Genomic DNA, 14,061 nt, shown 5'->3' on the forward strand with positions numbered 1-14,061 from the left:
CTTTCTGACTGACTTCGGAGATGTTTACACTTAGAACCTGCAACCCTTTCTCATACATACAAGTTTCAATAACAATCTTTCTAATACCGCCATGTACAGCTTCGGCGACAAAAACATTGCCTTTGTTTTTAACACTCTAACATATTCTTATTAAAGCAGTATATACAGTTAGCTTCAAAAGAGTTATTTACAAAAACATGTAATACAAACTATTCCGAGACAAACAAAGTTTATTTTTTTACAATATTCACATGGGACTTAACCTAAGTAAAAAATCGATGTAATGTGCTTTGGAATATTTAATATTTAAGCTCCAATCGAGTTTTTACACTTTGCTTATAATCGTATTCACTCGGCTCGCTGGTTGAATTCCACTGATCCAAATTGATTCATTTACCCGGACTTATAAGAAAATTGCTGATTTGACAATTTTAACGAAAAATAAATAAACAATAGCAATACACTTAAAGCGAATTAAAAATAATACAAAATAATGATAAATAAAATATTATGTTTTCAGTTTTAATTAATTTGTAAATAAGGAGGAATACACAAGAGATCGACCAAAAATCGCTCCGCGATCGACTATTGTTCAACCCGTCGCTCCGTGAAAATCGCTCCGTATTCAACCCGTCGATCGCGATCTATGGGTTGAAGACACCTGTTATATATAACAACAAGTCTTTCGCTCGATGAGTCTTTGGACTCCCTGGAAGTGTCACATAATAATAATAATAATAATAATAATAATAATAATAATAATAATAATAATAATAATAATAGAGATATAGTTTCTGTAGTGGTAGAATATTATGCATGACAAACAGATCGTTGGTTGAATTTGCGAAGTTGGTAGTGGTTATGGCTCTAATTATTCTGTTTTGTATTTTTTATTAATGGAAGCAGATTGTTGTAATAGTCTTCACCCCAACAGGTGATGACATATTGCAGTGAGGAATTTGCAATGAGGCGTTTCAAGAATATTTTTAAATCGTTGGTTGTAATCACAATAGAGAGCCTCCAAGTGCTGACAATAGTATAAGCATCTTAAGAATGCTACATTTACAAATTTTTTAACATAATATATTCTATTAATTATAAACCTAAACTTATTTGTTAAGAAAGTGGTGTGGGAGTTCCACCCCGCATACAGACAAATCGGCCCTTCAGAACACACGCAATTTACAGACAAAAAGTACTAGTTGTAGTTGAGGTGGGCGGTAGATGGCGTTGATGGAGATGATTCGTAGTAGATGTTCGGTGTAGTGGTTGAAAAAGTTGTAGGTGTCCTCCCGCGATGAGTCTTCGGACTTCTTGGAGGTGTCAGGAATAATAATAATATATCTCGTCTTATCGGTATTAATGTTAGTCTATTATTGCTAAACCATTTACTTAGTTTTAACATATCACTATTAATCCTATTTTTTAGATCTTCAAGGGTTGTTTCGGTGTATATTAATGTCGTGTCGTCGGCGAAGGATATCATTTTGCAAAAAGTTTGTATTTACATAAATCATTAACATATATTAAAAATAGGATGGGTCCTATTACAGACTTTTTCTAGTAATTGCAAAGATTCTTCGGTATTTGTACTTGAAAACAGATCTCAAACTCCATCGGGTATTTTCATTTCAAGAATATCTTTAAATCGTTGGTTGAAATCAAAATGGAGAGCTTCCAAGTGCTGACAATAGCTAAGCACGTCTTTATCACATTTTCCACTGTTCATAGATTTGGAAACTGGCTGAATTCTCCTCGTCCTAAGTTTCGTTTGTACCGGACAAGCTTTGACACAAACGCAGAAATAACAGCTTTTGTTTTTATTAAATCCAGCTCATTCCTTGAAGTTGTAGATATGTTTCATTAAATTTGTTAAACAAGTCGGTCAAATTAGCTAAGTCACTTTTGAAATTGATCAAGTTGGCTCGTAAAGAATCATCTGTGTTATCTAAAAACTGTAGCACTGAGTCAAAGAGTTTATAAAATCGATTCAAACAGGCACCCTTTGACAACCAACGAACTTCTGTATGGAACAGCAAGTGATTGAATTCTTCATCGTTTTCAATACAAAGTTGTCCAGACAATCTGTCATTCAATGAATGACTTTTGATTTGTTGACTGCTGTAATTACATAGTATAACGACCTGTATGTAAGTCTACTTTACCAAGAAATGAAGCCTTACTTTTAGCATATATACGATACATAAAAGAAAAAAAAAAATTGCCCTCATCTGATCACTCAGGTATTTGGCAACTAAATATTGAGGATGAATCAAACAGTGTACAGTGAATACATTTGGCACCGCCTCTTTGAACTATGCAATAAAACTCACAAGATATTATTCAGAAGGATTTCTTTTTCTTTAAAAAAATTCTTCCAATGCATGAAATATCGATTCTCCTTTAGTGTCAGTTAGCAAATTTTTAGCAAATAATAATTCTGGGCAAACTTTTTCTTCTTTTATGTATCGTATATATGCTAAAAGTAAGGCTTCATTTCTTGGTAAAGTATACTCATCAAGTTGTATAGAGAGCTAGGTTTTTTTTTAAACTCACATAATGAGCCTTCAACATCCTGAGCCATTTCATCAATTCTTCTTTGCACTGCATTATTGCTCAAAGGAATTTTCTTGATAATTTCAGAGACTGGCTCGTGAAGTACAGTGCATATGATCTCACTAACGGCTGGCAGGATTAGTTCTTCCCCAACATTAAATGGTTATCGCGATTTAGCAATCAGTAAGAAAATGTAAGAGGCGCCTCCCATCATCATCATCTAGTTTGGATGCTGCTGAAAACATACCTGCCAATGTTGGTTGTTTCAAAAAGAAATGTTTAAGCTTGAAAATGCGATAAATCCTTATCTTTTTTATCAGCATGAACGTTTGTCAAATGTTCTTCTAGTCTTGAAGGCTCATAGCTTCATTTGAAAAAATGTTTAGGCAAATCAGGCACATTGGTAATGTTTTGTTGTAGCCGACCGAATAAAGCTGCATTTCAAATATTCGATATTATATTATTTGCATTTCTTCTTGGGTTCAGCCATGATATTATCTGTTAAAAAAAGTTAAATTTACAAAATTGCTAGAATGCAATTTCTCAGGTACCTAAATCAAATTATTTTTACAAGAAAAGGTATAAAAATACTCACATGAAACCTGCTATTTTATTGGAACAACAATAATATCCTTCGTGTATAATCCGTGTAAGGTAACGACTAGGTATCGAATATGCACTAAAATTTTTATGCATTACATCAAATTGCTAGCTGTTTGTCACACAATTCAGAAACAATCTAAAAATAATTTCATAAGTCTCATGTATTTTACAGCACGAATATTATGCAGTGAACAAGTCACAACATGCACATGCTCCTGCCGATGCATACTGGACTTGTAAAATCTCGACCTGGAAAGTGCGAGCCCGCCGACACTTTGCTTGTTTAGACCTGCCGTCGGACTTTAACGCCGATCCTCTGTAACTTGCATTTTGTACGTTGGAAAACAAAGCAACCATTACGACCTTTACTTACGTTATGCAACAGTTATATCATCAAAATTTTTGATGTATAACTGTCCTTTATGCTTTCACCTCCCCCTCACTTCAATTCAACGCCCCCTTTTTTATCATGAGCCAACTATCACCCCCCCCCCAGATTGTTACTGTATTGATGTTACAACACTAGGGGATAATAAAATAAGTGCATGAAAAACCGTCAAAGTATAGGGATCTTGAGCTAAAATTCAAGGGAAGCAACAATTCCAATTATCATAAGAGCGTCTAGGACAGTACCAAGTGTATACCAAGTAAACCTGTATTTATAATTCGCCTGTTCGTTCCTTTAGCAGCTTTATAGATTACATTCAAATCTGTTCTTATTGGTTTTGTCAAGAAGACCTGCAAACAATAAAAACGAAGCTTTCTTCATAAAAATAGTATTCTATCTAGATATATGAATGTTGTTATTCTTCTTTGCACCTTCTCCACGATATCAATACCATTTCTGAGATAAGGAACGTGAAACCAAAGCCAAAATAAACGTTCCAAACTTGAAAGAATTACAACGTTATGTCTAATCAGGAAGTCAAGAACGGATTTCCTCATAAGATGGACAAGCTTTAGGCCACCCATTGCAAGGAACTCCTCCTCAATATAGATTTCCTAAAATTTACTCAAAAGGCCAGTAGTCCATTGAAACTGGTGATTGCTTCCATAGCGCTAGGCTGCTCGAAGAAAGTCATTCTCAGTTCGACTTTAGTCGTCGATTACAGAAACAATTTCTAACTCTTTCTTCGCCGGTTCATAAGGTGATCATCTCGGTCATTAGCAAGTGAGTTTTTTCTTCCGGGTTATTTTCATTGGCGATAACTCTAAAACTTGGGTTATCGTCCCATAAAATGAAGAAATTCGACCGTAGAACCCTCATTACCTTACACATTAACATACTGCGCTAGAGTTAGGGACCACGAGATGGCAAAACCTGTTTGTCCATCTAATTTTGTGTTATTTATTTAAAAAAATTTACTGATCCTATACACGAGATGTCGAGCGACTTATAAGCACATTAGTGCCATGTGCAGGGTACAAATTAGGACTGAGATAAAAGTTTGTTATTATTATTATTTTGGGGAATACTTCATGTTCCACAGGACAGAGTTGGACAGAATAAAAGCGGAAGAGAAGAAGCAGGTTCGGTGTGTTTCCTGTTGGACCGTAAAGGGATGCTGGGAAGCTATTACTCTTGTATTAACAGAAGCAACAGAAAGTGGAGGAATGATGGTTGCCAAATCACTGTAACAGTGACCATGGAAGTACCTATAAAATAAATACAGTGCAGAAACACTGTATCTGTGAGATAGAGGTTGAATTCAATCTGTTAGATAGGGATCATCTCTAATCCTAATTGATCGCATCTGGACAGCTTCATGGATTTTAAGGAAGTTTTAGGTGCACCACCTCAAACGTGGGAGCAGCATCCTAAGCATGGGCAGATTTGCGATTTGTATATTGTTAAGAGATGGTTCTGTGTAAAATGACATTTTGAAGTAACGAGTATGACAAGGATTCTGGATGCTGAGGAGGCTACTAATGCGATGCTTTATTGCCAGAAGAGAATGGAGGGAAACGTTCGTCCAAGGAGATCGAGAGATCTGATCTTGTCTGGTGATTTGTGTATACCTAAGGGTAAGGGAAGAGGAGCTGATATCTCCTTTAGGAGAAAAAAGACAACACTGTTTTGATGATATTGCACATGAAAGCGGTTGTCCTCTTCCCATTAAAGGATGGTAGAGATCATTCGGTATAGACGAAGGCCTTAGGTCGGCAAGATCTAGATTCGATACCCGTCCATAACGTGAGGAACCTTTATCTGGTCTCTTTTAACTAAAAGTGAGTTAGCTAATCCTTTTAGTGAATTGTGAGAATTATCTACTAGACCTCGCTTGTATAATGGTAGTATTTTCTATATTAATCTTTTTTTCACATTAACAGAACTATTTCAGGAATAATTTGTAGATTCTTGTTGACAGAAAGGGAGGACATTCAGCTTTTCCTCTTTCAATTCTCAGCTAATTATGATTTAATTCATTGTCCTAAAAATTAAATAGAAATTAAAATAAACATTTGTAATACAGACGAAAGTTATTCAAACCAAAATGGTCTTTTAAGTACACATATTTGAAGCATATAATGCTCTGAGTATAACAAAGATGTTCATTCCATTCATTATATGAATGTTCAAATATTTGATACCCGAATAATGTAAATTAAGTTCGTTGAATATAAATCTGCATAATAAAGGCTTAATTTCATTAGTGTTTAAACAAAGTCACTGCTTTCTAATAACACCGATCCTTGGAAGTAGAGGACTTTTAACCGGAAACTCGGGTTTTTCATCCCTCAGACAGGCAAACCTGCCCTGTGAACACAAATGGATTTACCGCATTATCCTTCGTCCATAGTAGACCATGAGTCACATCATGGTAGCACACCTCCTAGATAGGAGTTTACACACGAATGGTATGGGTTGTAGATTAATGTTTAAGGCATTATATGTAGATATTGCCTGGGATATCAGAGTGCTGAATGGTTGGTCAAATGAGTAGAATGAATGGAGGATAATATCATTTGAAAAGCTGTCCATAGGATTAGTAAATGTTATACATCAATTTATTCATTTATGTATAGGAGAAAGAGAGTAGGGAATAGGTGACCTTCAGTTATTCTTGAATTTTTTTGTTGAAACTCAGAGTGAGAGCCATCTTTTTTGACTTGCAGAGAAAGAGAAGAGAGAAAGTTGATTACCTAATTACAGAGGGTGGCAGGAAGAATAAATGAAGGTAATTTACTTAGAATGCCTCATTGTCACATTTGGTCGAAAGATTTAGAAATGTCAAGGGCAAAAGCACAATTTTCTTATAACCTTACAATGGCATATGTCCAGCAGTGCATAATGTAAGCTGAGTTCAGCTGTAGATCTTGAATAGTGGGATCCATACTGGGGCTTCTTAATTGGCAGGAATCTAAGTAATGAAGGAGTAGGCTATTGATGACTTTCTCTCTTATTTTGGAGAGGACAGAGATGATGCCAATTGGTCGGTGGTTTAATGGAAAGCTTCAATCTCTCTTTTTTGAAATAGATTTTGTTTGTGATTGTTTCAACAGACTGAAATAAGGACTATTTAAGTATAACCGATACTGTACAGATGATAGAGGAAAAGTATTAGCTGAAGAGCCCAATGTCTGAGAACATTTGGAGAAATGTAATCAGCACCAAAAGACTTTTTAGTCCTAGTAGTTTAGTAAATTTCTAATTTATTTTTGTCAGAAATCTACATATGTTATACGGGGATTAGATTCCAGTATGATACCAGGGAATTTCCATAGGTAATTTACACAGGCGTTTGAGGAAAAGAATGATGCCAGGAGATCAACTTTATCTTTGAGGGAAGTAAACTAGTGCCATAAGGATGAAAGAGATCGGTAGAATTCCAGGAGAGAAGTCGCTTCTAATAGCTTTAGCAAGGGATCAAAAGGTAAGGCTTTATTTAGATAGGAGGTAAGTTGTCTTATAATAACTCAATAACTGTAATCTATAATAACAACTGTAATACCTCAAGGTCACCTATTCCCTACTTTCTTTCTCCTATACATAAATGGATAAATTTACATACTTACAACATTCACTAATCCTATGCACAGCTTTTCAAAATCTGATTTGGATCTGGTGACGCTTGAATTGCATATGCTACCTGCTTCGTATATATAGGCAGAGACCAGGATGAGAGAGATCGATGGAATTTCAGGAGAGAAGAACTTGCGTCTAATGGCTTTAAAAAGGGAACAAAAACGGCAAGCTTTAATTTTCACAGGAGGGAAGATTTGTTTGTTTATCATACAAAAAGGTTAAGCAGGAGAAGTGGTGTGGAGTTTGTGGATATGTGGAGTGCGTTTGATGCACGATAGACTTATACAAGAAGGATGGTTTGCATCTGAATGGATTTGGTGTTTAGAAAATAGAAAAAATGTTGCTGAATGATGTGAAAGTGGATGTGCAGAATCAGGGAAACCAAAGCTTTTAGGGAGGGTGGGGATGCTGTTGAGTGGACATCAGTGAGGCGATTGAGTGCAAGGGTGTGTATAATATGCCATAGTTAGGACGAAGGATAACAAACCAAAATGGGATAGTTAGTATAAGGCGTCAAAATAGTGGTGGGGTATAGGGGACTTCTGCACTTTATGTACACTAATGCCAGGAGTATTCGGAATAAGACAGAGGAATTTTTGGCCTTGGTTAGTTCTTCCTGGCTAGAGGTTATTGGCATTAGTGAGACATGGCTAACAGAAGATGATATAGTTAGTGTGATAGAATGTAAAGGGTATAGTGTGTTCAGGAAAGACAGAGAGAAAAGAATGGGGGAGGGGTGTTATTGATGATAGCTGATGAACTGCAGTCAAAGAGAATGGAAGTTCAACTTCTGGATAGTGAAAATAGCATATTTGAAGCTATCTAGTGTGAGATTAAGGTCAACAAACAAAATTTACAGTTGGGTGCTGCTATAGACCAGGCAATGGAATAGATGATGGAGAATAGTATGCATAGGCAAATAGACTCAATGAGTGGAGGGCAGGTAATTATTATTGGGTATTTCAACTATAGTAACATTGATTGGAAGGAGGAGAGGACACACAGGAGGAAGGAATTAGATTTTATGCAGTTATTAAGGGATAACTATCTGAGACAGCATGAAATGGAATATACTAGCGGTTCGAGAGCGTGATTGACATAGTAATTGCATCTGAGAAATTGCCTATTATGAATATGACCATATTGCCACCAATTGGTGAGAGTGATCATAAGGTCTTGACCTGGGAAGTGGCTGGATATATGGAATTTTCAACTAAGTCAGGGTACATGTGGAATTACTGGGCTGGTAAGAATGACAAGCTTAGGAGATTGCTTGGATCAGTACCATGGCATGTTAAACTGCAAGGGCTGGATGTTGATAGTGCATGGGAAGTAGTAAAGGAGCGTTTGAGGGAGGTAATGGCTGACTGTATACCTAATAAATCAAGTGGGAGTTAAATGGATGAATAACACCATTACGCTTGAGCTGCAAAAAAAAAAAAAAAAGAAAGAATTGTGAATGAAATTTAAGGAGAAAGGTGAGTTGCAGGTACACGAACAGTACAAAGCACAAGCCAGAAGGGAAACTAGTGTGGCAAGAAAAGCAAAAGCAGATTATGAAAGGAAATTAGCAATACATGCTCAAGTGAATCCCTGACAGTTCTTTTGATATGCTGCAAGTAAAAGGAAAAATGTATACGGCAAAATGATTTTAAGAATGCCGATGGCAGGGAGGTAACTGAATCAGCTGAAATAGCAGAATTACAAAGTGAATATTTTGCAAGAGAATATCATCTAGGCTGTGATATTGCAGGAATGAACGAATGGCTGATACAGGAGATAAAATGAATGAAATCGAGGTAAATAGTATATTACAGAACCTTAATGTAAATACATCTGTGGGATTGGATGGTATACCAGCTTGAGTCTTACATGAAGCGACAAAGGAATTGTCAGATCCCTTGTTTAATTTTGTTTAATTTATTTAATTTAATATAATTTAATTTAATATTTTTGTTTAATATTGTTTAAGTATCAGCTCTGGGTTAGTCCCAAGGGGGGGGGGGAGGGGAAATATTTCCATTGCATAAAGGAGTTTCCAAGACTGCTGTTGCAAATTACCAACCGATCACCATATCAGGAATCGTTGTCGAGGTTTTGGAGATATTAGTCAAGAGCGAAATACAGGAATGGATAGATGAAAATGAATACTATATGGAGGAGAGCCTGGTTTTGTGATGGGTAGATCATGCCTCAGTAGCTTGCTCACGTTTTATAATACAGTGACAGCTGAACTGGATAAGGGTAATGAATTTACAGTGATACTGCTGGATTTTGATAAGGCCTTTGCTGGATACCACATGGAATTCTTATCAGTAAACTGCAGCACATTTGGATGGATAGGAGGTGGTTGATTAAGAGATATCAGAGAGTAGTTTATTCAGGTGTCGAGTCCAAAAGAAGGCCTGTTACTAGTAGTGTGCGCAGAGTTCTGTTTTTGAACCACTGCTGTTTAATTTGTTCATTAATGATTTAGGAAAGGATCTGAGAGGAACTGTTCATTCATTTGCTGATGATGCAAAGTTGGGTAGAGCAATGCACATGATCTCAAAAGTTTGCAGGATGATTTGGATAGATTGGTAGTCTGGGATAATGAGAATGGATATTAGTTTAATTTAGCAAAGTGTAAGGTTATGTATTTTGGGGTGAAAAAATTAGCAGCAGTATATCACATTGGTGGAACTGTACTCCTGGAAGATGACGAGGCCAGAAATTTGGGTATGTTGGTGGACAGAGAGTTGAAGTTTAGGAGACATATAGCAAAAGTGACTAAATCTGTTTATCAGATCTTGGTTACTGAAGAATACTTTGACGAGCAGAGATAAACAAGTTATTGTTCCTCTTTATCGAACCTAATTAAGACCCTATATGGACTACTGTGCCCAGATCTGGGTCCCTGGGTTTCTTCTTGATGGGGAGGAGGTAGAGTGGATCCAGAGGCAGGTGACCAAGATGATACCTGGTCTATGAAATGAATCTTACAAGAACATGTTGAAGATCTGTGGGTTACAGAAATTGGGTGATATGATTGAGACATTCAAATTACTGAAGGGTTTTTACAAGATTAATTCAGAGGAAATTTTTCAGAACAGGTCTGGTGATACGAGAACTAGGGGCCATCCATGGAAACTGAGCAAGAGTGTAATTAGCAAGGGTGTTAGAATTAGATTTTTTTACCTGGAGAGTGGTGAAAAAGTGGAATAAGCTGCCAGAGTTTGTTGTGGGTGCCATGACTGTTAATGAGTTCAAAGCAAAGTACGATCGATACTGTGCGAATGCTGAATAGTTGTTCTTGATATGAGGTTTAGGGCCTCCCTCGATGAGCCTAAGGACTCCTTGGAGTTGCCCGCAATAATAATAATAATAATAATAATAATAATAATAATAATAATAATAATAATAATAATAATAATAATAATAATAATAATAATAATAATAATAATAATAATAATAATAATCTGATTTGGATCAGTTAATGACTGAATTGCATATGTTGCCTGATTTTTTATAGGCAGAGTATGAAGCTGAAGTTCTTAATGCAAACTCTGCGGTTAAACTGAACCTTTTTCTTCAAATTCATTGGTATTTTCGGCTGAAGCAGGGCTTGAAAAGTAGACTTGTATAATGGGTTTAATAAGGGATGAAGGCCCTCATGCCAGTGATTAAAAATTTGAGTTGCTCGTTCTCAGTAGGTTTTAGTCGAGATGAGTGGAAATAATAATCAGATCAGGGGAAGAAGGTGTAAAAAGTCTGAAAGTTACCCTATAGAGACTCTTTTTTAGTGCCAGAGAATGTGAGGTAGGGAGTTGTTGGATGAGAAGAAGTCGCGTTCTTTGTGAGTGGAGTAATGACCTAACACAAATTGTCTGAAGTAATGACCTAATAATGACCTTAGTAATGAAAAAAAAAAAATCAGCTAACACCTTTTTATTCCCGTATACGGGAGTAGGCGTGGCCATTTAGCCCTGTCTAACTTTTTGAAGACTGAGTGGGCAGTTCAATCTCCACTGGTAGCCAATCAGAGTCAGATGGCCCAAGGCTATCATTAATTAAGCGGCACGCAGTGAAGAGAGACGGCTCAAATGTGCCGCCATCTCGTGGTCCCTAACCCTAACACAATATATATATTTTTTTTAATGTCTGAAATAATGTGGGTTCTACGGTCGATTTTCTTGAGTTTACAGGACGAAAAACCCGAGTTTCCGGGAGGAAAAACCTGCTTGCCCGTGCCAGAGATCGACTAACTCGGGAACCGATCGAAAAAAGGCTTAGAAAAATTTCCTCTAGTCGCCGACTAGACTCGAAACCGAGCCTTCCTTCGTGCGGTCAAGCGCGGTGTGCAAATGCCACATCCACTGAGCTACACAGGCTCTTAGTAATGACCTTAGTAATGACCTTAGTAATGACCTAACATAACTGGTATGAAGTGCCGAGAGGGGAGGCTAACTACAGTGTATCTGGAAAGGAGATTGTGAGTATTTGAAGAATGCAGAGTATTACCAAGAATTTCAATATGTAGACAATTTGTGTTAGGTGTCATTACTAATAAAAAGACTTCTGCTTCTCATCCAGCATGGGCATTAATGTTGGAAAAAGGATGCCAGTCAGAAATGTGGACGGTGAGATCGCCCAGGAATGTTACCTCACTATTCATAGCTGAGTTATGGTCGAGTTCCTTGGAAAGGAATGTGACGAAGTCTAAGTGGTCATCAGTGTTTAGAGAATGGTAAATGCAACAAATGAATGTTACGAAACGGGCAAGGAAACCTTGAGGTAGAGAAGATCTAGAGCAGAGAATTCTCAGTTAGCCTTTCTCTGGTGTGCTAGGTCAAATTTCACAAAGCCACAGGTGCCACCCTCGTAGGGAAAAGAATCGTGAAGTTTGTAGCTTGGTCATTGGAGTGGACAGTAGTAAATGTAGTTGCAATCTTGGTTTCTGTCAGGAATATGCTGTCTGGAAGATTGCAAGTGAGGGTGAATGTCTTTTATGTATATGTTAATGCCAAGGATCCCTGCCATTGTTTCTAAAAGTCTTCATAAGTTTAATTATGATTAGTCAGAAGGATATAGTGGTGAGATGAAGTGAGAGAAGATAGACTCTTGGACATAACATCCATACAGAGAGAAAGAAACCAGTCTCCTCATCATGATGTACGTTCCCCTAAATACTAACACACAGACTCCATTTCCAGTCATGACCTAGTTGAGTATGTGGCAATGGGATAATGTACTAATTGACACAAGGGAACCCTCCAGACTTGGAACTGACAATTTCGGGCCGGTGTTCTAACGTTCAGCTGACCTACTGTACAGGGGCGAATTCTCCTGTCTTGCTATGTTTGCTGCGCAAGCTTCTTAATTGAGAAAGAAGTAATATTTATTTGTTAATAAATGCATGCATTTATAAGCATTCCATTCAGGCTTTTATTTTTGTAGACAGAAGACATCTTAAGCTTGCGCGGCAATAATTGAGCTTTGCGTTGTGTATCGAAGGCCGATGCTTGCTCGTCTAGTCAAAACTACCTTGACTTGCTCGGTTGTAGGAGCTTCCAGGCCCTCGCTGCAGCACTGTGATTTCATACGCTGACAAAGTAGCTCTAGCCAGTGAGCTTCAACAAGCCTTTACAAGTATGTGTGTTGCTTGGGAAAATTAAGTTACAACCAACTTTTTATGACGATGTTATTGACTAGTTCATAAAGAAGAACCACAGGGTAGAATTTGTATTCAAGTAGCTAAATTGAAAAAGATAGAATATCATTTGTAAAATAACTGTTGTATTTGTATGATTAAATGTACATAAATTTCTAAATATATAGTTTTAAATGTCAAGAAATTCATTATTCCGCTAATCAGACTTCAATCAATTCTTGTTATGAATGATAACAAGAGCAATCGTGAATTTCAAGACCAGCATTCGCCCCCTGCTGCTGTACCACTGTTTTAACTGACGTACCTTTGAAGTCGAGGGAGTTAAGAATTCCTCCTAGATAACGGTTATAATTAGTGGAAGTATTAAGCCTGCAGTCTCTGATTGCTGGTGAATGACCTGCCTCCTTACTCTCTGAAACTTAGATACTGGTAAAACCACTTCTCCTTATAGGGAATATGAGAGGTGGTCTGAAAAGCTCTCTGCCTAACAATGAAAAACCTAATGCATAATTTTAAAATTAGTTTTATTTTTCAACATAATCTCCCTTAAGACTAACACATTTATTCCAGCGATGCGCCAGCGCCATTATCGCGTCCCTGTATTGGTTCTCAGTAAGATCTGCAAAATACTCCCTCTAAAGCTGCAATCACCTCTTGATTCCAAGAAAAACGGTGACCAGCGAGAAAAAGGTTTAGATTTGGGAAGAGATAGAAGTCAGAGGGAGCCAAACCTGGGGAATGGGGTGAATGTTCCAACAATTCATAGTGCAGATTCCTTAATTTTTCCATTGTCAAAACAAGTTTGTAGGCAGGTTCATTGTCCTGATGAAAGATCGTTTTTTGATTCGGCAAACTGTTTTTTCTCACGAATTGTTTTCGTCTAGTCTGGTTAAAAGATCGGAATAATATTCCCCGGTTATTGTTTTACCTTTTTCTAGATAATTAATAAACAAAATGCCTTTAGCATCCCAAAACACAGATGCCATGATCTTTCCTGCTGATGGAACCGACTTTGTCTTCTTTGGCGCTGAACAACTGGCTTATGTTTACTGTTTTGACTGCTGTTTGGATTCTGTGTGGAATAGTTAATCCAATCTCATCTACAGTAAAAAATAGACCCACAAAATCAGTTTTATTCTTGTTAAAACGCTCCAAGCACTGTTCAGAGATCTTCATGCGAGTGCGTTTTTGATCTGCTGTGAGCAAACGCGGCACCCATCTTGCG

The sequence above is a fragment of the Typopeltis vanoorti genome, chromosome 5 (genome assembly GCF_054136105.1).
Source record: "Typopeltis vanoorti isolate ZY-2024b chromosome 5, IOZ_Tvanoo_1.0, whole genome shotgun sequence".
Taxonomy (NCBI): domain Eukaryota; kingdom Metazoa; phylum Arthropoda; class Arachnida; order Uropygi; family Thelyphonidae; genus Typopeltis; species Typopeltis vanoorti.